We start from the raw sequence: 26,191 nt of genomic DNA, 5'->3' as shown, positions 1-26,191 counted from the left end.
CACCTCTGAACCAGCAGAGGATCTAAAACCAGGTTTTGGACCATCTAGGCAGTTTTAACGATCTGATGCAGTATGTTTCAAAGGACAAAATTTAGGAGTTGAAATAAGCCATGGGTGGGTGGGATAGAACAGCAGAGTAGAAAAGACTGAGAGCAATCACGTGCACGTATTTCACTAATGGGCTAAGAACATTCCTTGTACAGGAAGCCCTGTTTCTCTCGCTGTATTGCTTTATTACTGAACTTATATCTGTATAACAAGAAAATAGTAAATCAAAAGGCATACACAGACATACGCACAAGAAAGCCCAGTGATATATTATATATAAAAATACATGAGCATGCAATATGCAAATACCTTATGCATACATATAAATAAGTCTGTATGGTCCCATATAAAAATTGTCTGTATTTTTCCAATGCAATGAATGTATACACACATATAAACACCTATTTCATATACATATGGGTATTTACATATATATGTGTAGACACACAGGCATCTATATGCAAGAATGTAAACATTACTCATTCTATAAATGACAGAAAAAAACAGCAACACTAGCTGACAGCCACTCTTTCTGGTAAATATGAGGAGTTGCTAAGAGCCCCATCAGAACATAGTCTTGCAGTCAGCAAAGACCTTTGATGATTTATGTGGGAAACAACTTCAGTGTGTGGTGAAAACATTTTACTGCCCTGCACTGAGGGGAAGCACAGTAAATTGCTCCTGGTCTCCCATGGAATGCACAGATAAAGTAAGCAGGAGGAACGTGTTTCTGTGAAATCATCTTCACTTATAATATATAGTAGTTCGGTGCCATGTTTTCGAAACTCATTTAGTATAGAAACTTGCCATTTTGAACATGGCTTGGTTTCGTTGTTGGAGTTCTACCTTGACCAGGTATGAATGATAAGTACAAGACAGCTCTTGCCTTGGGGTGGCCTGTTAAAATGTGTCACTCTGGCTGTCCCAAAAGACATGTGAAATTTCAGTGTTCTGTATAAAAGTTCAGAAATGCAAACCAGAAAGAGGACAATTTTCCATTCAGTGAAAAAAAAAAAAACTTTTTTGTAAATATTTGTATGGAAACCATTTTGTTCCCCCAGACTTTTTGGGTTTATATTCTTGTAGAGTATTTACAGCAGTTTCAAATCACAGAAATGTTTTTTTTTAAAAAAATGATGCTTCCAGTATAATTTTGGCCACTGAAATTTTAAAATAACTTACGCCAGAAAGAATAGTTTTATTTTGAATTATTGTAGTAAAATCTAGTAATTAAGTCTCATGAATGGAAAAAAGGAAATAGTGATTTTTTATTCATCAACAGCTCAAAAACAAAAAAGCATTTCATAGCTAAAAATATTATTATTTGTAAAAATGAAAATATGAGAGAAGCACTTTTTTTTTTCAGGTGAAATACTGCAATTTAGGAAAAAAAAAACCTTTTTGCCAGCTTTGCTTGCAATACCAGCCAAAGGAAATTTTGAAACAACATATTGTTTCAAAAGTGTTAAATCCTAAACATTTTGTTAAAGAATAGAAAACAAATATTCCCCATATTGATTTATTTTACTTTGCTTCAGAATATACAGAAAAAACTGATGCAAATCTCAAAACATTTGATATAATTCTTTAGATGCCCTAACACTGAATTTTAAGCCAAAGAGCAAGGTTTTGTGCAAAACAAGGTATGCACTACCTCATATCAGTGTTCAGTAGTTTAACGGTCAGACCCTACATACACATTTTTTGAATGAAAAATGGAGGCAAATGTGGGAGCTCCTGTTTTCTGATTACTTGTTCATCTTAGTGTATTACACTGCAGGGAGACGTCTTCCTCCTACAAGCACAGGGATTATATAGAAGTTGCCTTTTTACTCACTGTTTTGAAGACATGGCAGAAAGTGTGAACATGCACAAGGAGAAGAAATAGAAAAGATTGTCTCTTCATGTCTTATTTCTTTTTGATGGGGTTACTACAACTTCCAGGCCTCTCAAACCATCTTCTGATGTTTGGCCTTGAACAATAAAATGCTGAGCATCGATGAGAAAGTATAGGAAGGGCAGTAACTTTCCCTGAAGCTTGTCAGGAGGGAGGAAGGCTGGATTTTAGGTAAGAAGGTCTGGAAGATCCCAATAGCTCATCTGAACACCTCACCTCCAGCAGAGATGTGGCCTCATACATCACTCAGCCAGTGCAGAAGCTAAACATGAATGTTGCCCATGTCTTCTACTATTCACAGTCATCATGACTACTACATGTTTTGACAACGGCAGCTACTCTCCAGAGGCTTTACCTACCTAGAATTTATGCAGCATTCCTCAGCTGCAACGTTTTTATTAATACGTGAGTGAAACCAGACACAATTTTTCAGGGCCGAGGTTGTCATAACAACTTGACACAGTTCTAGTAATCCTATTTTTATTGCACTACTTATGTAAGAAGAACACAATATATTTGTTCCCCATAAAAGCAATTGCAATCCAACCAGTCAAAGTGTGTTATTGTAATTAGATGTAGAGCACCAGTACGCCTCACAGTGACATCAGGTTGCTTTCAGAGTGACCTTGCTGATGTTGGTGGTTTAGTTTGAATTTATATAGGTGTTCCTGAGCTCTGAATGTGGCACCAAATAACTAAGCTTCTTTCGCTTTTAAGGAAAGCTCTATTGTTCAATTCAGAAAGGATATAGAAATGTGAACTTATTGAAAAGGACTGAAGTGAAAATAAGATGCAAGAAAAATGGTGTTTGCTTGAAAGCAAGAAAGGAAGATCACCAGTTCTGTACAGTACACTACAGGTAAATAGTCACACAGGAAATTTTGGTCGGATTGTGAGACATTTACAGAACATCCGCTAAAAATAGTCTTAATCCACAGTTGACTTCTTAGCTACATTTTCTGGGGTAATAGTGTGTTGCAAACTATAAGGATGGAAGTTTTCTTAACTTTTTCTAAGCTCTATCTAAACATCTCAATGCCTCACAGGACAAAGCAAAACAAGTGACTTGAATCTGGTTTTGGTTTCTCTGAAAGGACTAAAAAAGTGCAGTCAGTTACAGGTAGGGCCTGGATTAAGGAGCCGGTCTCTCTCTCTTTTTCTGCTTTTGGCATGAGATTCATTTAATCTTGCTGTACTCATAGCTTACACATCTAAGCTAAGCTACTGGACTAAACTCTGCAGATGTTGGAAACAAATGTCACATGCACAGGGGGACTGTCTTCTAATGGTGCTGGATTTCATATCTGCAGGAGAAGACCAGATGTTAGGTGTGAACCAGGCATCTAATTTTCTGACGGCAGAAAATAGGTGAAAGCATTTCTACTCGCCACCCTCAGTTCTTAGTTTTGACCTGATATCTCTGTGATGTTTGTAAATATGAAACTTCGAGAGGTCATATCGAATGGATCCTCAGTTAATGTGTGCTAGGCCTTGTGGCTGCCATCCCTAGTCCTGCTATAATAGATAAACTGGACTTCTGTTTTATTCCACAGTGGTTTTATGAATCTACATGTAGCTGAAAAGTATGTGAAACTTCAGGATAGGTAGGATATGTGCAAATGTAGGATCCAGGGGACTTGCCCTCCATTTTCCCTTTGCTTTTAATAGGTCGTTGAAAAAACATTTTGTTGCTCTGTCCCCCAATTTATCGGGGAAAAACAAACAAACAAACAAACCAAACAAACCAAACCAACAAAATAAAAACAACCCCCCCCCAAGTGATAACCTTTCATTTTTCTTATCTAGTTAATTTATATGCAGGCTTCAAGTGTAAAAACTATTCATTTTTATAGCAACTTATGTGACTGGATCATCTACAGACCACTAAAATAATTCCACCTGTGACTTCACTGGTATGAATCCTCACAAGTAAGTGATATGATCACATGAATACAAATCCTAAATATGTGGTAATGACATAATCAGGCAATGGATATAATATGGACCAAAAGTGAAGCAGATCTTTAGCTCATATAATTTAGCATTGATCCATCCAAGTATTGAATATAAAGGCACCTAAGCCATTTTCAATTGATGAAAAGCTTCTGAAAGCTTTTGTGGTACTACCCAAAGAAGGATGAAACATCACAAATTCACTATGCTAAAGAACAACCCACTAAGCAATGTGAAGAAGAAGAGAAACCCCTGAAGAGCTTCAAATTATATAATAGGTTGGCAGTAAAAATTACCCGCTCAAACCTTTTACCTCCAGACTACCAAAGAAGGAAAAAGCAAGTTGCTTGTGTTCCCTTGGATTTAGACACTCAGTGTGATGTTTAAGAATATTGAACAATAAATATAACATGGAAAGTCAGGTTCTGCACAAAATTTATTTGCAAGAACAAAGAGAAAGCAAAATAATGTGTTGTGGGTATCAGTTTCTATACTAAATAAAGCGTTCAGTGTTGCGGCAGTGTGTTCTCCCTGCCCCCTGCCTTGACCTGGCCTTTCCCGTAACTCTGATTAAGTGATGACCACCTGTGGTTGTGATGGGTGCATCCAGCCCAAGGGTCAAGGTGGATTCAGGGGAGAGAGATAACAGCAAAACAGCCAAGGTGCAATCTATGGTAATGCACCCACCTGGCCACTATGCTCATCCTTTCCCAACTCAGTCCAAATTTCGAAGAAACTGGCATCCATGGTTTGCAGACTCTGAGTCAGTCATCTTACTCCATAAATAGTGGACAGCCCAGAGCCCTTTGAGCTCTCCTACCTGGCAGCGGGGATCTCACCTTGGGTAGGGACACCTCTCAAGGTTACTTCTCGAGGTTGAGAGAGTCCCTATCGCATCAAGTACTCAGTAAGTGAATTGGGAACAAGTACACTGAAACTTTGTAATCTTAAATGAGTGATGTAAAGGATTGATTGTGCATATATAATCCTTTAGACATAAATTGTTGACCAAGTCTGGGACTAAGTCTGGATCCAGTCGCACTTAGACTCTGCTCTGGGAATAAGTTTAGAAAGCAAGGGGGTCCTTTCTGAACCTCATGACTCAATGGGAGGGTCTCCCTGGCAGTCTTGTCTGACCCTGTCCCCTGTGCAGTAAATAATCCAGTGTAGCGTGGCATTTACTATCAAACTTTGTTATCAATACACATATTGCTGCTTCTCTTTTTTGAGTTAAGTGCTTCACTCCATCTGCCGAAAGAGTTCTTCATCAGTATGCAAGGTGTCAAACAACTTTTCCTTGTCCCTGGTTATTTCAACAGTTGACAGCGCTCTTTACAGAACAAACAAATAAAAAGTATAATTTAATCATGTCTTTGATAATATTTGCTTTTCCTAATATCACCTACAGTCTTTGCTTTAATGACATTGTTTTCAGATAAATGGCTAATGTGCTAGTAATAAGTAGCCCATGCAAATGTTTGTATTTCAGTATTGAAATACAGATTCTGCGAAAAGTTCAGTTTATATCTAGAAAATATGGTTTAAAGGAATACATCAAATATCAAGCCTGGTTGCTCATTGTTTTGTAAGTTACTGGATTATTGACAATTGTGCAAAGGAAAAGCAAAGAACTGCTATTGAGATATTAAGAGCTTTTTTTCTCTTGTGTTACGAAGAATAACTATACGTGTAGCAGTCTCTGGGATCTCAGCTGGGACTGTTATCTTTGCACTCATGGGACACCATCATATCCTCTGAAAGGAAAACTTTAATTCTGGTAGCAGAATTTGATTAACAGTCTTTTGGGAAAATTAACCAAAGGGTATGAAAACTGTACATGAGGTAAGGTTTGAGAATTGAAGGCCAGAGCATCTACCGAACTGACCTTAGAAACACCATTCATGACACAGAAGCTTCTTGAATTTTATTTTAAATCAGAACTTTTACATCTGCTTTCTATGGTCTATGAATCCAAAAAAATATGAGTTTATAACAGCAGAACTTGACACAGAAGCCCTGGAGTTTCTTTGCTTCCTTTTTATATATTTAACAGATTATCTTATAACACTTTTCAGAGCCGTTGTGTGGATATTTGAACTCTTGGGACTCTACATAATATAAGAGAATTTCTTACTCACTGTGCTCTTCTTCATAAGTTAAAAAAAAAAATAGCTAAGACTACCATAAAAGATAGTAAAAGAAAATGTAGTAATTGAAAAATAACACATTTCCTTAGGAGTTAGAATATGTTGTTAAATAAGATATTATTTAATAGTTAAATAAATTAATAATATGGCAGTCTTTCTTTTAAAGGAAAACGCTCTGTGACCATAAAAATAAAGCTCAATTATTAGTATTGCAATTGACGTTTAGTGGCTTCAGATTGAAGTAAATTGAAAGTTGAGAAGTAAGTTTTAAGTAACAGTCTTGTTTTTAAAGTAATGCTCTTAAAAGCTAAAAAAGCGTGTACATGTTCATATATTTACACATTTAGTGTTCCCTTTGAAAAGAAAACATGCTTAAAGTACTCATTTTTGTATATTTGGTCTTGTAAGTGGACTTTTGGATTTTTTATTTTTTGGCAATTTGAATTTTTTAGTGATTTTTTCAGAAATTTTGAAAGCAAGACACACCTCAGATGACCTGTCATTTTAATGTTATTTTCAATTTGTTCATTGTGGAGGTATTTACATTTCAATTCTAACCAAATCATCAGAGATCTCAGTCCAAAGGTATGACATTTTTCCATTCTTCATGACACTTCTGGGATGCCGTTTCATACAGTAATGGATTGTGGAGAAAGATTGACCTCATGATAACGTATTTTTTATGTATAACATTAGAGAAAAATATATAAATACAGCACAGGAATTTTCCTCCCCATGATGATGCCAGTTTGATCTCCACTGCATATAAAAAATGTATAAAAAGACAAAAGTTATTACAATATTTCTTCAAAGGATCAGGATTGTCATTCTGAAAATAAATGGTAAATGGGCTGTTTTCCTTCCAAACATATTTGACTCCAAATCTTCCACTTAAGTGAAACGTTGTTCTGTCCTCTGTATTTGTATCTGCTAAGACCATATCCAATATTTCTCTATTCTTTACTGCTGGCTGAGTTAGTTTGGAAATTCAGATAGTCATAATGATGCCTAAAAGGCTGTGGAGAATGTTCTAAGCCATGAAATCATGCAGTCCCTCAAGGTTCACAGAGGTAGACTTGCCAAGACAGGAACTAGGCTTTCTCATGAGCAATACTGAAAAAACTTAGCCAAGAGGGCCAGGCTTGTTGTAATCTCCAACAACAAAGCCTCCTCTGTTTTTAAAAATTGCTCCTGGTTTGGTTTGGTTTTTTTCCTCCCCCTTTTTTTATCCTTCTTTTTTTTTTTTCTTTTTTTTTGGTTTTTGTTTTGAAAGGATTGCTGTTCTCTATCAGACTTACTTGGCATGCAAAATAATCTGCCAGCTGCATCATGTCTTCTCTGGGCACACATCAAAAACTAGTTTGGATGCCACCTGTTTGATTACTCATCTAGTGGTGCCAGTTCTGATTTTGCTTGAATGTGCTATGAACAAAGAGCAACAGAATATATTTTGTTTTTTTCTAAAAAATATAATGAAGTGAAGAAGCTGTGATAGTTAAAGAAGCCCTGATCAGAACTGAGTCTGTCATATCACCATATAAATAGCTATACTGCGTTTGAAATGTTAGACAATATATCTTGGTCAATTATACCAGAACTTCTGAAATCTCAGACATCATTTTCTATACCAACTCCTTTTTTTTCTTCAATAGCAGAATTTTTTAATGCCTTGTGAAAAATGCCTCTGCATATATTTGTAAATTACTGTATACAAGTTCAATTTGATTTACATACTTTTATACATGTGTGGATCTTAAGATATTGCAACATTCATAAATGTGGTAGTATTTGTAAATAATTCTTGTATACTTTGTCAACTGAATTATTTACACTGTTATCAGAAAAAATAAGGCATAAAGAAATCTAAAATGAAAGTTTACATATTCTTAAGTGCACACTTAAAATAAGAAGTTGACTTTAACTTTAGAAACACCTCAACTATAAAGGGAACCTGTATTCAGTAGTTGAGAGGTAGATCCCTAGGTTGAAAATGTTTGAAGTTAGGCAAAATAAACCCATTATTCCTGATAAATATCTGGATAAGGAGTTCACCAATTGGATATGTCACTGAATTATGCCATTCAGAGACTTTTATGAAACAGGGTCTGAGAGGAGATTATGAAAGAGTGAATGAATAATTCCTTCCCTCATGGTTGTTTTATGCATTTTCAAAACGCAGCTGAATTAGAGGTATGATCATTCTTCTACACTTGTGTAGCAAGCTGCCTCGGCATGTTTAGTTTGGGACACCAACACCATTGACATCCGTGAAACCTTTGTCATTAAATTCAGGGAAGACTGGTTTAAAGAGGAAAGAAAGACAGGTAAAAGACAAAACGCAAGTAAATGTAAGCGGTACTGGAGAGTAAGAAGTTCAGACATGTTTTGAATTCCATAGTTTTGTTTAGGTTTGGTTGCCGGTTGTTGTTTGGGGAAAGAGGTTTGTTCATCCAAATTAAAGGACTTTCCCTTTTGTTAGGAAAGAAATGAACTTTAAAGCTTTTTAATGAGACATGAGTATATAATTTGATATGCATCTGGGTATTGACAATATACCCACTAATTATATAGAGAAGGGAAACCAATTAATTATTCAAGCAGCTTTTTTTAAGAATTAATCAACCACTGCCAATGACTCTCTACTGCGATGGCTTTAATGTCTGTCACTGTCACAGCTTATACATGTTCCTTATAATGGAATGTTATGATTCTTGCTTTCTTTTGTGTTATACAATTTAAGTTATGTCTACATGAAATGTCGTGGAGTATCTTACAAGGGTTTTCTTGAAATAATCCAGGATGTAAGCATGAGGTAATTAAGTGACTTGCCCTTAATTTCTCTGGGAAGCTGATCATTCAAAGTTCTCCTCATTGTTTATGGGAGCAGTAGATGAGAATGAAATCTTGTAATCCGGGTAAAGTGTGCTTATATTATCAGCTTCTTAGGATGAGGAAAATCTTATAATGTGCATTTACAAAGAAGCCCAGACATCTAGCTCACACCACAGATTATTATCAGTGGTTTGTTAATTATACAAAGTCCAAGTATAAGGTTCATATTTGGTCTGTGATGTAAATGGCAATGCAATCAAGCAATTAAATTATCATAAGATTTTGGTGTGGTCTATCAGAGATTTTAAGGGAAAACAGTATTCTTTGGGTTCCAAAAAAATTAGAAACTGACATGAGACGTTACCAACATAATAGAGCTACAAATGTATAAGCCAATTAACTTCCAAGTATGATTGATTTCTTTATTTCAAAAAGCATGCTCTTTGTTCTTTTGCTCTAGTTCTCCTCTTAAACATTCCTTACATAGGACAGAGATACAAATTGTTATTTAAATTTCCCTGGTGCTGATACACTTGGCTTCGTTTTGACAACTGATGCAATACAATCTCTGTTTATTGTACCAAATGTAATAATTTTATCGTTACCTTAGATTATTCTATTCCCTGCAGTTCTCTATTTTGTAATCTTCTTACTATACTAAACCGTAAAATCTGTAGCAGGCACCCATGTGCCTGGCGCTGGCTGCAGCTGCGGAGGTGGCAGTCACATCCCTCTGCCTGGACAGAGACCTGGTGTCCCGGGCACCGGGCTGAGCTCCAGCAGCCGGGCAGCAGGGACCTGGGCCGGAGCAGCTGGAGGAGGCGATCACATTCCTTACATCACTTAACAGTATTATGACAACAGCTGTTACCATGTTTTTCTACATTAAATGATTAACTGCTGTGGGAAGACAGGCTCATAAGTCCGGTGACAGAACACTCTTCTTCTGCTAAACCCTGAGAGCCGTGTTGTATGCAGACACAGACTGGGACTGTATGGCAGATTGATGTCACAGGCCAGCCTCGTAAAAGCCACTTTCTTACAGCAGTTAGTGATATATTTATTTCTGAGGGTGCTGTTAAAAAACACCAATAATTCCCTTGACTAGCATAACAGTAACACAGCTCCAGCATATAAGGTGTTCTGACAGGGCCTGTGGGTCTCAGACGCAATAAAAAGTGAAGAAGTTCAAGAAAAACAGAAAGGAATAGACAGTGTCAACTGAAAATCTCTTGAAAATCTAAGAGCAAATAAGATAAACTGAGGCTATTAGTGGTAAAAGACAAAGATACTGACTTCCTTAGAGAGCTGATTCAAATATCAGTTGCACCTACTTTTTTCAGTTTAATTTCATTGTTTGCATGTGAATAAATCACTCATTTTTGAGGAATGTAAATGTTGTTTATTAAAAATATAATTTTGCTGAAGTTGTTTTTTTTTGTTAAAAGACAATTCAGAGTCTTTAAAATAAAAAGGTACTCTTGGATTGCACATATTTTAGCCAATGGCCCAATAACTTGAGCTTGGTTAAAGGAAATATTTCAAAAAGCCTGTGATGATAGCTGCTAGGTTATGTCCTTGTCTTTGTCTTGACCCACAGGCTATTTTGTCCTATTTCTCCCCTTAGTCCTGTTGAGGAGGGGGAGAGAGAGCAGATGGGTCGGAGTTTGCCCCATAGCCAAGGTTAAACCACCACACACCCCTTTTCAGATCTAATAGTATAAATATGCAATAACACAGAAATCTGTGTATTTTGGAATACACAGCACTGAAAAAAAAAATTATGTCACATTGTATTGAGTTTGCATGGCAAGGTTTTGGTAATGGGAGCACTACAGGGGTGGCTTCTGTAAGAAGCTGCTAGAAGCTTCTCCCATGTCTGATAGAGCCAATGCCACCTCTCTGCAAGATGGACCCACAGCTGGCCAAAGCTGAGCCCATCAGCAATGATGGCATTGCCTCTGTGATAACATACTTAAGAAAGGGAAAAAGTTGCTGTGCAACAGCAACTACAGCTGGAGAGTGGAGTGGGAATATGTGAGAGAAACAGCTCTACAGACACCCAGGTCAGTGAAGAAGGACGGGAGGACGTGCTCCAGGTGCCAGAGCAGAGATTCCCCTGCAGCCCGTGGTGCAGACCATGGTGAGGCCGGCTGTCCCCTGCACCCAAGAAGGTCCATAGGTGAGCAAAGATCCACCGACAGCCCAGGCAGGACCCCATGCTGGAGTAGGTGGATGTGCCCAAAGGAGGCTGTGACCTCGTGGAGAGCCTGTACTGCAGCAGGTTCCTAGGAGGACCTGTGAAGAGAGGAGTCCACGCTGGAGCAGGTTTTCCTGGAGGACTTGGGACTCTTTGGGAGACCCACGCTGGAGCAGTCTGTTCCTGAAGGATGGCACCCCATGGAAAGGACCCACATCGGAGCAGTTTGTGAAGAACTGCAGCCTGTGGGAAGGACTCATGTTAGTAAAGTCCGTAGAGGACTGTCTCCCATGGGAAGGACCCAACACTGGAACAGGGGAAGAGGATGAGGAGACCTCTCACTGAAGAGGAAGGAGCAGCAGAGACAACGTGTGATGAACTGACTGCAACCCCCATTCCCCATCTCCTTGCCCCACTGGGTGGAAAGGAGGTAAAGAATTCAGGAGTGAAGTTGATACCAGGAAGAATGGAGCAGTGGGGGGAAGGTGTTTTTAAGATTTTTTTTTTTTAATTCTCATTATTATCTCTTATTTGAATGGCAATAAATTAAATTAATTTCCCCAAGTTTTGCCTGTGACAGTAATTGCTGAGTGATCTCCCTGTCCTTATCTCCACCCACCAGCCTTTTGTTATATTTTCTCCCTCTGTCCAGCTGAGAAGGGGCAGTGATAGACCAGCTTGACGGGCACCTGGTGTCCAGAAAAGGTCAAACCAAAAAAGCACATTTTTCTTACTTATAACACCTGAATCTTTTTTCAAGCAATTGCTTTCAGTGATGAACTCTGACTCACGTGTAAATACGACTGTATTTCTTTCTACTAGACGGATAAGTTGTCTTGTAGTAAAGTAGTTATCTTATAGTATATATGATAAATTAACATTTTTTTTTAATGGGTCTAGTTTACTAGACAGTGCAGCTCAGTTCACTCAACTTCGTTTGTAGATTCAACATTTATTTACTTAGGCAAATTTCATGTCACCAGTAAGCATGATTCTTTAAGAATAGTTCAGATGCTGAATAGCCCACCTTTTTCAGAATACTCCGATGTAGTTGACTGAGGAAGCAAATCTTTAAACCGTATTCTAGAATTAGAGGAATCTCAGAGGAGAACAGTAGCTAAAATTGACCAAGAAGTTTCTCAGAAAGGAGGGACTGAAAAGTCTGAAATTGCTTGCTAAATGAAACAAAGGACCCATGAGGCAGATAATAATAATAATAACGACATCATCAAAAATTCAAAATAAAGAATTATCTAGAAAAGGCAGATAAAGAATATCTGTTCCACATGTCTTCCAATGTATGAGGAGGATATTTGATAGTGTTATAAAATGGTAACAACTTTTTCACACAAAGTGCAGAATACTTTGACAGGAAGTTTACAAAGCCATATTAATTCATAATCCTCTTGTGAAAAATTTCGTAAATTTCCTCTTGAAAAAGGTGGAACTCATACTTAACAACAAGATCATAGAAACATGATGTGTCTTGTGAATGATCCATTATAGCAATGGTCCTATTGGTGGATAGAGACATCAAATTAGAGACCAATTAATGCTTTTAGTTTTTACATCTATGTTCAGAATTTAACAGCTCAAATTTCTTTTGTGCTGTCACAAAAATATTTCTTTGAACTTTCTTGTTTTAAAGCATAAAATGTGATGACAAACCTCCTAAATGAAGTCAGTATATTTTACACTTTCAGAGACTTGGTAAGGCAACTTCTTTCCACTGTAACATACTTTTTTTTTGCACTTTTTTTTTCTCTTCTATCTGAACCATTTAATTTCAGTGATAAATTGACCAAATGAGTGTTATCGAACAGGGCAAAGATACAATATAAAGTTCCTAATCTATCAATACAAGGCTTTTTATGAGCACAGAAACAAACTGTCTATTGGCTTTCCTCATGTATTTTCTCAGTCACTGAACAGGTAGGGCAGAACTGCCCTTCACAATTGTTGAAACAAGGTTAAGAAGCTTTACATACTACTCTATATTTTCCGTACTTGCCGGGTGTTAATTTATAGGATGTTGTAAATACATATTGCACCATTTCAATCTGGTTTATGTCATTTGCTTTTGTACTTTATTGCAGTAAGAAAGCGGCTACTAATATATTCACATTGCGCTAATACCTGGAAACAATCAACCATATAATTCAGTCATTACACACTGTAATAAATACCAATGCATTTTTAAAAGAGAAGAAATAAATCTATCTGACTAATATTTCTCTAAGATATGCAGAAACTTCTGGTGTAAGTATGTGTATCTCCAACCTGACTGAAATCTATTTTTATTGGATGAATGGACAATCTGAACTGTTATGCAAATATGACCTTCAAGAAAGTTGAGATAGCTAAAAAAAAAGGAAAAAAAGAAAAGCAAAGATAACATTGACCGTCTAGCATTATCTTGTAAACGCTTCTTATTTCTAAATGAAGGGTCTATTATGCTTTACAATATTAAGTATAATCAAAACAATCTATTTGTATTCTTTGTAAAATAAAAGGTGAACTGTAATTTGTCTTCCTGAGCCTTAGATTCTGAGAACAAGCTAAGTAACTTGGGAATTTCTTAGGAACAAACAATATACTTTAAAATCCAAAGACTAGTGGTTTGCAAGCTATGTGATCCAAAGACAGATACTTCGGCAGAATAATCCGATCTGTTAAAGGATCTTTTCTTTTTTTCTAATATGTGCACAAATTGTAGGTTGCTTCCTAAGATTCTGCAAGCAAAATCCATGCTATAATAGCTGAAGACAGAATGTTCCAGCTCAAGGAAATTTATAAAATGTATGAGACGAGCATTGAATTAAGTACATTCCTACAGTTCCAGCAGTTTGCAAGAATGTGACTCATCTACAAGTTATAAGGCACCTGTAGTAACTGCTGCTGTTGGCAAAATGCATTAAAGCTCTTTAGCAAGTTTTATGTTCACACACACCGTAGTACGGATGTGAGAGTTATTGAGCTCCATTCATCTACCTCTTTAGGAAAAGCTAAATACTTTTACCTCATTTATATCTCATGTGCATCAACCTAGAATTTGAAGGCAATAAAGAATATTCATTTTGGAGATGGTCAATGCCTGTAGGCTCAGATTTGATTACTTATTTATTTGGGCTGCAGACAAATGATTAGGCTGCTGACTGGGTCCTGACTTGACATTAAGCTAAACAGGACATGGGAAAGCGCTGGACATGACATGAGAAATTGCTGAATGTGACAAATAACAGTGTGAGGAGCTGACAAAAGACAGATAATGCCATGAATTTCACAGGTGGTTAGGGGTATTTTAGTGTGAAATGTCAGGACAAATCGTTTTGTTTTTTTTAACCCATACCACATGAGTCAAAAGGGTTTTTGCAGTTAACAGACCAATGAGAGAACAGCTGGCCAGGCAGATCAAGCATCATGGTATAATATCACTGTCCCGGTGTCGACTGCAGAGCTCCAGCATTGCAGAGCCCATTGCAACTGTCCATGCCTTCATTATGTTCTTATTGTCTTCAGGATACAAGTCCAATGAGGTTAATTAATTTTGAGCAATGAATCCTATTAAAGTTAACCACCTAAGCTGACCTAGTGGCATCTTTGCTCTGTAGGCAATGAAGTAATACAGGAACAAAAGAGAAGTTAATCCAAGATATGCATAAAGTATAGAGGTAATAAATCATGAACTTAAAGTTTTTCTTTCAATGTTCAGATCTGAATTATGGTAACAATGTGATACAGGATGAAACTAGGCTCTTTATTTATGCATATATGTGTGTATGTATATAAATATATATACAAATAATATTCTCTTATCTCTTTACTCATATTGTAACCATTTCATCTTTGTTATTATTTAAAATGTATAGACACCACTTTTCATTGAGCATATAATGGCATTATTCAAAGACCACAGTCAAGTTTAGGGAACTGCTGGAGAGAGTCCAGCGCAGGGCCACAAAGATGATGAAGGGAGTGGAGCATCTCCCTTGTGAAGAAAGGCTGAGGGAGCTGGGTCTTTTTAGCTTGGAGAAGAGGAGACTGAGGGGTGACCTCATCAATGTTTATAAATATATAAAGGGTGGGTGTCACGAGGATGGAGCCAGGCTCTTCTTGGTGACAACCAACAGTAAGACAAGGGGTAATGGCTTCAAGCTGGAACACAAGATGTTCCACTTAAATTTCAGAAGAAACTTCTCCTCAGTGAGGCTGACAGACACTGGAACAGGCTGCCCAGGGAGGTTGTGGATTCTCCTTCTCTGGAGACATTCAAAACCCGCCTGGACGCCTTCCTGTGTAACCTCATCTGGGTGCTCCTGCCCTGGCAGGGGGATTGGACTGGATGATCTTTCGAGGTCCCTTCCAATCCCTAACATTCTGTGATTCTGTGATTCTGTAAAGTTCCTGCCTGGATGCATTCCTGTGTGATCTCTTCTAGGTCAACCTGCCTTAGCAGGTGGGTTGCACTAGACGGTCTCCAGAGGTCCTTTCCAACTCCAGCCATTCTGTGATTCTGTGATTCTTTTCTCTCAGGTTTTGTGAAAAAAAATAGGTGTAATTGTATATACACTACTACTAGGACTGGGTTTTACATCGCATTTCAAGTTATACCCATTGACCAGTCAAGTTGCAAGGCATTAGGCTCAGTTTGCAGCAGCTGTTCAGAGCCAAGAATTTCTGCTGAAAACTGAGACAGGTTTACTTTCCTTTCTGACTGCCTCCAACAAAGGTTCCTTGTCTTGAGATGGGAAATACTGTGCAGCATGTCTAGTAATACCAGAAACATTTCTGGAGCCCTACATTTGCTGTAATGTAGAGGACTGCATGGAGACAGAAACAGTCCAGAGACCCATTTTTAGGGTGGTTCCACTTCCTTGTTGCACAAGAATTTTGGACTAATTCTGTGTGTTCTGTACATAAACAAATTTGCAACATAAAGAACTATTTGCAGCTTAGAGATAACATACAGTTGACAGGCAACTCAAGTATCTTGGTGTAGTTGAAATAAGCTTCCAGATTGATTCTAAATATCATTGCAGACACCAATTTTACTTTTAGTGCATTGGAAAGGAAGTAGAGTCCAGACTATTTCTGATCTCCATTTGGTCTTGGAATAATGTATTGCTGTTTTACTTCACAGTATGAAAGACCAAAAAAATTACAGCACACTGAGAAATGTGAAGGTGGAAGTGTTTTGAGTGACTGAGTTTTGTCAAGGGATCTGTGCTCTAGCTGACTGTCACCCCTCACTGCAAAAGAAAACTGTCATCCTTCATTAATGAACTCTTTCATGTGTCATCCATGATTTCTGGCTCACCAATAACATAACTGTGTATACAAGTAATTTCAAAGTCTTGTGCTTTTCCTATTGCAATTTCAGTAGTAATCAAATTTTCCTCTCAACCTTGAATCACAGAAGGTGATAGAAGTATAACCCTGACCCCAGTGTCATCTAAAATGAACCCTGTGGTGAATATAAGAGGATCACTTTACAATGAAATAAACTTTGGAGTTTCGCTGTCCAAGCTTTACTGCACTATTCTACTCCATTTGTCTGAAAATCTCCTTGCTACATCAAGGAAAGATTAGGAGAGGAAGGCTACAGAATCCTTCATGAAACCACAAAAACCTCATATTATGTCATTGTGTCTTTGAACACATTAAAGAGTCTGGGAAGTATTTTAGACATGGACACCTGTATATATGAACAAATAGGTCTACTTTTAGCTGTGTGATCATAATATTTTTTTTGAAAACTTTACTTCTAAAGTGTGGAACAATAAAAGCAACACAAATCTGTTAGGTGTAACTGTAAAGGAATATATTTGAGAGATGTCTGTTCTGTAGCCTGAAAGGACTTCCATCTGTCCTAACCGATTATCAGAAACAACATTTAAAACCAACAAAAAAAAAGCCTTTTTAACCTTAAAATGCTTTGTCATTTCTTGTTTGTGGAAAAATGAACTCCCTTCTTTGTCCGTAATTAGTAACTGAAAAAGCCAGAGTGCATGCTGACCAGTTAGAGCATTTCCTCTTGCAAACCTGATCACATAGGAGAAGAATTGTGAAGTGGAAACATTAAAAGAATATGATTGTGATTTTTTTTGAGCTTTTCATGGTTCTGAATTTCAAGTCAATGTTGCTGATGAGGATTATGTTACCTGTTGCAGCACAGTCCAGTTAGAATCATAGAATCATGGGATCATAGAAACCTAGAATCATAGAAACATTTTTGTCGGAAGAGATCCTCAAGATTATCGAGTCCAACCATAACCTAACACTGTCATTAAACCATGCCCCTAAGAACCTCATCTATGCATCTTTTAAACACTTTCCAGGGATGGTGATTCAAGCACTTCCCTGGGCAGCCTGTTCCAGTTTTTGCATACAGCTCATGAAACATTGAAAAATGAGACAAAATACCAGTGTTTATCCACACAGTCATTCCATTTGCTGAAATTATAAATACGATTGGTCAGTAGCAGTGTGAAAAGTATGTCTCCAAAACAATAGAGATGGGGCTGTCTTCCTAACAGGGACTATACCTAAATCTGGACACCGAAATGTGTGCAGACATGTCTTGAATTCTGGCCCAGAAAGATAGATCTTGAAGGAGAATGGCCTCAGGTTTGACAATTTGTTGGCAGAACTGGGGCAATATTTTTTAAACTCTGATACGTGACCTTTTGGCATTGAAAGCATGTGGATTATATATACAAGTTAATTACTAGGCAGTGAGCTATGTTCCACAGCAGTTCATACATTTGCTATTGTTATTTGCTGTTTCTATTATGAGAAAATAGAGAGACTGCATCTAAAAGCAACACCATGCTAGGTAATATTCAGGCATAATAACAGCCTGCTTCAGAGAATTTGCAATTAAAGAATTAGACAGCCAAGTACAAAATTATGATCCTTAAAACTGTACTTTTCTTAAAATTGTACAACCATTAAAACTGCTGAAATCCTCACCTAATGCTGGAGTTATTTAATCATTTGTTTGTTTCTTCCTTTGTACTTTCAAGGTTCTTGCAGAACATTCTGTTTCTAAGAGAAATTAAGGATTTTTTGTTCTTAGCACACTCAAGCTACTGTAACAAGAGGTGATTCAGTTTCAGTGTAGATTCTCAGTTCAATTGCCTAAATGCAGGATTCATGTGTTGCTAAAGGTACCTCTGGGTATTGAGACATTTACGTTGAGCTAGAAGATAATGTTCAATACCTACAGAAGAATCATATCTTTCTGCAACAGCAGCTGGAGGCCAGCCAGGAAATATAGTCACTTATAAGGTACTGGATGCATATAGTTAAGCAGCTGAATGGCTGATCTACCTGCCTGTATCTGTGTAGACTTCTGTTGTACTACTTACTACCCTCAACAGAGCTTAGTGAGCTATTCCAGTCACCCAAAAGTAGACATACAGGACATGATTCATATACCAAACTTGTGTCTAATGCCATTTGAGATGCACTATCTGCTCCCCAAATTCTGATCTGGAAGGATGTGGGTCTCTTGAATATCCTGTGTCAGATCTGTGAGTCTGGTGAAGACGTTGCAGGTTTCTGAGGGCATGTTTAATGCCACCAGATGCCTACTTTCAAATAGAATTGAGACCACGTGAGCTCAATATCTGAATGGATCTTCAACCTGCACTGTACTGACATGATATCCACTGACCGAAACAGAATTTAGATACACCTACTGTCTTTACAGAGACTCAAATTTGTGGATTCAGACTGAGTCCCTCCCTTCATGTCTCATCTAAAAGTCTTCATATAGAAACCACTGGATTGTAATCCAACCAAAACACCAAAAAATCTCCACTTTAGTTTAATCAATGTAAAAAAACCCAACCAAACAAAAAAACCCCTTTCTTTTCATGCAATAGGCAGATGCTTAGAACAATGTCTTCAGACAAAGCAGATCACCATTTTATTCCCTTCACTTAAGATATCAAAAATGACACCACATCCTTCCTGAAGCATGTTCTTCCTGGCAGTCTGTAATGCAGGCTGCTGTGAGATCTAAGAAGGAAGAACATGTTTGGTGTTTTTGTTGTTTTTTGTTTTTTGTTTTTTATCCTCCTTTTAAATTTATGCTCTGGTAAGGAAAAAAAAATGAATGAGACATCGAGAAAAGGAATATTCCCTGACTGTATCCAACTATCTCTGTTTTTTCCATTTGATGGAATATAAATAATTATTTGGTATTTTTCTGAGATCTTCTGCCCTCTATTTTAGATTAGCAATTTAACATCAGCACTTCCCAGGATGTTCTCTAAATGACATAGTATTCTTGCTTCCCTCCCACATCCTCTTTTCTCCTGTAAGGCAAGAAGCAACACTCATTGCAGAGCTGTTTCAAAGCTGTATGTATATTCATTAGTTCTTTACCAACATTGTGCTTACTTTCTAACAAAGAGGCCAAAACAAAAGAGCACATGAATTTTGGTCTCTTCTCTCTACTCAAATGCTGTTTTTCATTAGAAGTGTGATTTGGCTGATGTTAGCAATAGAGCTTAAAATTTAACAAACCAGAAGTTCTAATCTTTGTTACTTTAGAAATGGAGACTTGAAATAAAATTTAAAAGAAAAATTAAAAAAAAGAGCAGCCTAAAATGAGTTTTGCACGTACAGATTAAACCTCCAGGCTTTTCATATTCAAGTGAGTACTTAAATCATTTAGAGACAGAGAAACTTTTTTTATTTCCGTCTTCTCATCACCATGTCCGAATTATTTTCTGCAGAATAACATTGCAGTGACTGAAGTATGCTCTGTCTTTGGAAAACTTATAAGCCAGTGGTTAAGATACAATCCTGGCAATGGAGAATTTTAAACCTGAAACCCTTTGAGATGAGGGTGGAATTAAATCAGAGTGCTATAACTACTCAAGTGTCAGAAAAATATGTGGATGGTTTTGCTGCCTTCATAGAGAGCAAAAATTTAAAAAGAGAGAAGATCCTTCCATGTCGGCTCTTCCTATCATTGTGAAGCAGAATTCACCAAGCAATGGATTGTTCACCCACTAATAGGGAATGTGAGCTGGGATTAGACCGTCATGAGACAGGTTAGTTTTACCCTACTGCTGATGTGTAGTTGTAATAGTCATCCTCTTTTTATGCAATCTGTCCTTTCAGAGGCAGTTTCAGACATTATCAAAATATTTCTAAATTACTGAATCCCTCAAGGACTTTAAAAGGGAAAACTTAGTTTCTGGACCCTTATCAGTTTAGAGGCATACAGCTCTGCCAAAATTGAAGTGAACCTTGCCACCTGTGTGGATGTAACTCTTCACATCTGGGAAACTTTCAGTTTGAAGGGGTGAATTAGAAGTTTTATCATGGCAGAATTGCAACGTGGAGACAGAACGCTGAATCTAAATAAAACTTTATTTCCTTGTCTTTTGGCTTTGTTTTTGTTTCTTTGCTCATTTTGGTTTTGTCTTTTGTCTCAAAACTCACAATAATCAGGATTAGATAAATTGAAAGAGATACTATTTGCAGTTTTAGTCATATCAAAGGTGCCTAGAATAATTTACTCTTGTAAGTACCTGTCAACTGATGGATCTGTCCAAGAGAGTCTGGATATAGTTTATTTACGTTAATACAGCTAAATGAGGAGGACAAAGTTGATGATCCATACAAGTGAGTTCACTGAAACTATGTTATCCTTTCTGTGTAACAGATTAACTTCTGTGATGGTGATTTAGACATCTTGATTGCTTGGACCCTTCAGCTAAAGATCTGATCCGCAGGCTAGAATGTGTTGATTTGACTCATTTGGAAATCTGTCCCTTTTTGATGCAGTTCAGTGAGAGGAAGTTTCTGTTTGGGATCCACACTGTTGTGTGAGCTCACCACTTTCGCTTCCCAAATACAACCTGGCGGGTGCTCATTGCCTCAGGAGATGATTGATGTACCAGATGAAGAGAGTCTGTGACAGCATGTCAGCTACAAAAGAAAAAAGGAAATTACTTGGAAAACACTAACAAATCTAGAAAATAATTGTTTCCATTCAAGTGTATAGGAGAATGTTGTAGACAATGAACAAATAGACATATTGCAAGGCAAGAAGGAACAAGGCAAATTAGCTTTGATATCCCCTTGTGAGTAATATTTTTCTGGAATATTTTATTGTTATTATTTTGAACTCATGTATGAATGTATTACAGAAAACCTGTCTAAGAAGGAAAAGTATGCCAGCACTGAGAATCTGCATATACTATAAGTATAGAAGAAGGCTCCTAAAAATATTCAGTGTTTTTTGTTGTTAAAAAACGCACAGCACTGACCTGTGTTTGTTCCTACTGATGCCAAGAAGCTCAGTGTTGCTGTGGCTAAGTTTATTCTGACGTCTAAGAGATTATACATGTCAAGGTACAGTGATCATATACTTAGAAAAGCCATACTTCTGCTTTAGAAGCATATTGCTTTATGAGGAGGAGGATCTCAAAAGAAGTCAAGTGTTTAAAACTTGATCCTTCATGCAGAAGAGGAAAGGAATACCATGTCTTCCAGCGTTTGCAAGATGTTATCAACCGTCTTTACCTTGCAGTGCAGTCAACTGTATAGACCAATAGATTATCCAAAGAGTGAACAAGGAGTGAATTAATTACTCTGTAAGAGAGAGTACCTGCAGAGTTGTGCATACTGAATTAGCAAATTCACTGATCTGACAATCCGTTGTGTTTTGCATTTATATTCATTAGGCAAGTTGTTTTTTTTTTTTAATTTTAATTTTTTTAAAGTGGATGATTATGGGTCTATAAGATACAAAACTTCTTCATAAGCTGAGAAAAAAAGAGAATTGTGTTCACACAGCATGCACAGGACAACTGGGTGATGAGGCCCAGTCAGCCTGGGTTTATGAAGGCAGGGCTTGTTTGACCAACCTGATCTCCTTCTATGACAAGGTGACCCACTTAGTGGATGAGGGAAAGGCTGTGGACGTTGTGTACTTAGACTTCAGTAAAACCTTTGACACCGTATCCCACAGCATTCTCCTGGAGAAACTAGCAGCTCATAGCTTGGAGGGGTATACATTTCACTGGGTAAAAAATGGGTGGATAGTCAGGCCCAAAGAGTTGTGGTGAATGGAGCCAAATCAAGTTGGTGGCCAGTTACAAGTGGTGTTCCCCAGGGCTCAGAATTGGGGCCAGTTCTGTTTAATCTCTCTACCAATGATCTGGACAAGGGGATTGAGTGCACCCTCAGTAAGTTTGCAGATGACATCAAGTTGAGTGGGAGTGTTATTTGCTTGATGACAGAAAGGTTCTCCAGAGGAATCTGGACAGGCTGCATTGATGGGCCAAGGCCAACTGTATGAAATTCCACAGCTGTGTGAGGTGTGATCAGGTGGATTATCTGCTCAGCCTGGTGGTAAAGCTGAGAGAGGAAGCAGAAAAGTTAAGAAGCATTGAGGGAGCCTGAGAAGGAGATAGACTGGTGGGATCATGCTCTGGCCTACTTGAGACAAAAAAGGTCACCAGTAAAAAACCAAGATCAAAGGAGTCCTGTATCCTCCCTCCTCCTGTTTTGTGTTTAGTGTTTATTTAGTTCAAACTAAGAGAGTGAATAAGGAAAAAATGACTGAGATGATTTATTAACAGGAAGAAACTATGAGGTATGGAAATGAGAGGTGGAAGGTGGGAAGGTTATCTCTCCTTTTCCTCGCAATCCCCAGAGAAAGGTCTGGCTGGATTTTTGGTCAGATGTTCAGATTCTCAAACAATGAACCATTATGTGGAAAGACGTTTGGCACCCAGCACAGAGCACAAGATGTAATAAAAACTTGTCTTCAATCACAAATAAGCAGCTGCCTCTGTATTTATTTCTTTTAAACTGTTTATTGAAATGAAAAGAGAATAATTTACCCAACATGTTCATATATCATGGTCTCAGGAGAATATTTCAAAATGCAATGATAGCCAAACCCAACCTTTTTGATGTATTGCACCTCCAAATAAAGATACAATACCAATAAAGCAGTAGCTCATGCATTTGTCTGCCACAGGATAGTTTAGACAAATCCTAAACAAGCTACTTCTCCTGTGGAGTCTCCTGACCCCTAAACATGAAGGCATAAGGCACATTCAAAGATATGCTGTGACCTGACAAATTAATGTCCTTTTCTGCCCTCTTTTAATTCAGGCTAATTATCCAGGACTGATAAATGCATGGAATTCATCTTATATCTTTTTAGCCATTTCCAAATTAGGTGGAAAATCATTAATCTGTAATAGTTTCTATATATAATCAGTAGAGAGTGTGAGAGCTCCCTTCAGAAATTAATTCATGACGTCTATCTGAAATGTCTTTTTTTCAGCAAGTACTTCTTGTTCTCTGCTGACTGTAGAAGTAAGTTTGGGTAGCAAGTTTAAGACCAGCTGCCAGTTTCTGGATACTTAAATTAGGTGAGGTGAACCTGCCAAGATTGCACACCATGTTGTAGGTAAGACTGTACCACTGTGCCTAGCTAACTGGACTGTATAACAGTAGCAACGAACACACCACAATGCTGCAGAAGACTGTAAAATAAGGTCAAACTCTGGTACTTGGCTGTGTTTAATAGCAACTTGACTTCCTAGCTGGTTGTTGATTTACACTACTTTGCCTCTACTGTGCCATTACTAATAGTTATTTGATTAAGTTATGCCAGATGTGCCACTCTCACACCTTAAACTCCCTGAGAAACTGAATCCCCTCTAGTATCCATCCTCTCACCCTTGCACTTTCCTGTGCTAATGGAATCTCACCAAATCACCATGATATCATCGTGTTGATCAATAGACTCAATAGAATGGCACATTAGCTTTCTTGTGAACTGAATATTAAGCAAAATATTCTTATTAGCTGCATTTGACAGTAACTGATATCATAGATACTTGTATAATTGGAAGTGAAAGTGATGCCATAATTTACTGTTCTGTACTGTCCAGTCCTGCTTTTAAGTGATAGAGGCAAGTTCAAACCCAACTCTCCAGACATAATTTGAGCTAAACCGCTCATGCATGTGCTTCCAAGACTGTTTTTACACAGAGCACTGTGCATAGGGTGTCTATCTCTGCACCAGAGCATAAGGTTTCTTTACCTCAAATTGTTGCCCAGTTCCTTTCATGAAGAACAAATACCGGAGGGTAAATGCAAAATCATGCTGTGTGTGCTGAATTAACTCAGGAAGCATGAAGCAGAGATGGAACACATCATGACCCTGCAGTCTGCCTTCAGGACAACATTTGAGAAGATCCACTGTATTCCATACTGTTCTGTATTTCTATTTTGTAGTATGTGTAAAACAGGAAAACAGCAGAACTTGTTGTTTCACTACTTTTCCTTTTGTGTTCAAAGAAAAGTGAGTGTAAGTAAGGAGTTAGGACATTAAAACATTTATCTGTAGGTTGCTAGGTAATTTTTATGGTAGCCCTTGAGGTGAATTAAACACAAGTTTGTGCTAAATATTAAAAAAATAATAATTAGTGAACATTTGGCAGAGTCCCACCACCATCAGTGATTCTACAAGAAGTCTGCGAAGATGTGTCATGAGCTGATTCCTTACACATGCTTACAGCAGCATCAATCCCACGAGCAGTTGTGTGTGGTGCATGCAACCAAAAAAACCCCAAACCAACCAGAAACAAATAAAAGTTTTGAGTTTAGATTGGATATTGGGAAAAAATTCTTCACAGAAAAGGTTGTCAGGCATTGGAACAGGCTGCCCAGAGAAGCGATTGAGTCACCATCCCCAGAGGTGTTTAAAAGACACGTAGATGAGGTGCATGAAGACATGGTTTATTGGTGGACTTGACAGTGTTAGGTTAACTGTTGGACTATAAGAAGATCTGTTCCAACCTAAATGATTCTGTGATTCTATCATGACAAAACACTACAATGTATTCCGAAATATGGTCTAAATAGATACGATTGTTCTGCTTCTTGGGAGGGAAAAATACTGTTTATACTGATACACATGAAAATTATAACCATAATTTGGATTTTATGTTAATCTGGGTAAATTGGATCGACAAATCGAACTCCTTGTGAAGATACAAGAAAAGTGAACCTTCCTACTAGTTGCTGGTGTTACATTTTTTTAAAAATTTCTCAGTTATAGAAAATGGACCAAGAGAGCAACGCTGGAGTCTGAACATCTAATCAACCTCCATGGCCCAAATCTGACGTTTCAATCACAGTATGATCCATTCAAAAACCCTCCCACCCAATAAATTATTGCAACAATCTGACTTATGAAATCTCAATGTTCAGATTCATTATGGTTAAAAAAATCCAACAGCTGAATCTTTAAGAGTAGAATTAAAATGTAATAAAACCACTACCTCAAATGTTTCATAGCTACAATCATGAGTAGTTTTGTGAATAAATAAAGATGATTGAAAATAAGATTTATCTTCACATGAAATGTTCATGTTTTATTGTTTGAGGAATTTAATTTTCATCCTGAACCATGGCAAGGAGTGAATATTTTGAGTTTGTTATGCAAACAAGATTTATCTAACAATGATTTTGTTTTCTGTTCTGCCTCTCTCTCCCTTACTTTTTTACACCTCTTTTTTGCATTTCAGAAATAAGTAAAGGAAAGAACTGAGGAAGGGAAGAAGGGAGAAAGGGAGAGGGGAGGAGGGAAAGAGAGAATAAGAACAAGAACGAGAATGAGAATTAGAAAGAAGATAGAAAAGACAAAGAGAAATCATTATTGTAATTGTTATTAGTTTCATTAATCATCTTTGCCTTTTCTTCTCAAAGTATAAATAACCATACAGATGAAAAATTGCTAAAATGTTCATGTGCTCTGTTAGCTGACATGTACACACTGCACTTTGGGTTTAAAAAGAGAAACATTATTTGGGACTAATGCACAATGTATTTGCAAGGAACGTTCTGACTCTCAGTATTTTTCTTAAAATCCATATTTTGCATTAGGATAATTTTTTGGTGGGAAAAAAAATGTCCAGCCATTCTGGATGTCAATGAAAAATAATAATTAGGATAGATTAAAATTATTTGCTAGGAAGTCCTAGACTCCTTTTCTACAGGAATTATAAAGGAGCTCACACATACACATATCTATGTATGAATATACTCAAGTTTCATTTGCAT

This window comes from Caloenas nicobarica, chromosome 2 (assembly GCF_036013445.1).
Source record: "Caloenas nicobarica isolate bCalNic1 chromosome 2, bCalNic1.hap1, whole genome shotgun sequence".
NCBI lineage: Eukaryota > Metazoa > Chordata > Aves > Columbiformes > Columbidae > Caloenas > Caloenas nicobarica.
The sequence above is the reverse complement of the archived record's forward strand: the minus strand, read 5'-3'. Positions refer to the sequence as shown.